Consider the following 1,490-nt stretch of genomic DNA (forward strand, 5'->3'; position numbering starts at 1 on the left):
TATAATAGGGGCAGAACATACGCAGAGGAAAACTGCTGACTTTCTGTGACCAATACTGTGTATAACAACGTGACGTGTCTCTGCTGCGTCTCCCTATGTGGGGCCTTATATTTAACTAAAGATGAGTCCAATGAGTCTCACCAGACTCATCTCTAGTAGAGATGAGCGAACACTGTTTGGATCCGCCGTTCCAAACAGCACGCTCCCATAAAAATGAATGGAAGCACCTGGCACGTACACTTTGCCGGCGGCCGGTCGCCGTGCCAGGTGCTTCCATTTATTTCTATGGGAGCGTGCTGTTCGGAACGGCTGATCCAAACAGTGTTTGCTCATCTCTAATCTCTAGTGCTCACAGCACCTGCGCCATCCGTGAGGACATACACCCCTCTGGCTTCACTGCGCAAGTGTGGAGGTACGGCGCAAGTGCACTGAGGTGTACTCAGCAGAGGGAGTACAGCGTCAGGGGGTGGAAAGATTTTTTATTTTTATAGCAGGCATGTATGGCTTTACAACAGGACACTTTGGGGCACAAAACCCTTGGTCCATAAGAACCTTTGGGTAGATTGGGTCCAAAATCGCCTTGACAGGTTCCCTTTAAGGAGATAGGTCCCCTAGCATACTAGGCCTCTGTGCAGGTACACAGGTAGCACCAATGGTATGTCTGAATTTTATAGGTAAACAGGCGTTTTTTTAACGTAACACAGATAAAAATAGAAAGGATATTTCATACCCTGCCTGCTGTGGGTTTAGTGGTGAAAATACCGGTGACAGGTTCCCTTTAAGTGAGTTTAACCCTTTAAATTTGTGTTCAGTCTTCTTTCTGGTCTTGTTAAACTTACAATGATTTTGCATTTCTGGATTTTTGGATCCCAGATTAATGGAATATAACTGTATATTCTTTTTACTTTAGTCCTATATAGCTTATAATTATCCATGCAGGGCAAACCCCATATTTTACTCCTGATGGAACACAATTTATTACATTTATTACACTAGTTATCAATTATATGGTATGATAAAATTAAGTGTTTTTTTATTGATCCACCCACTCAGCAGTTCTGGGGAGTGTGCAAGTTATGTGTTAGACATCCTGTGCCACAACCTGCCACATCTTGTCATGTATCTGATGATCACACTGGAACACACCGCTCCTTTATCTTTCATTAAGTCATGTTTATTTTCATGAAATCATGCAAAAATGGAGATGTTGTAATTCAGGAGTCAAACCTGCAGGATAAGTTCCCATGTTTGTACGTACCTGTGTTGTTTGTTGTTGTATATGCATTGTAACCCCCTCCACCTAGAGAACCTTTAACTATTCCCATAACAGTATTTGTACATACATGCTATGACTAGCGTCTATAAATGTTGTGGTTGGCAGTGTCATCCCCCTGGTATGGAATATAGCTCCTAATTGTTGCAATACATGTGATCCCTGCACAGAGGCATGAACTTAAGTTCCAGAACCCTAATGTAAATTTTTGTTTTTT

This window comes from Leptodactylus fuscus, chromosome 10 (assembly GCF_031893055.1).
Source record: "Leptodactylus fuscus isolate aLepFus1 chromosome 10, aLepFus1.hap2, whole genome shotgun sequence".
Classification (NCBI taxonomy): domain Eukaryota; kingdom Metazoa; phylum Chordata; class Amphibia; order Anura; family Leptodactylidae; genus Leptodactylus; species Leptodactylus fuscus.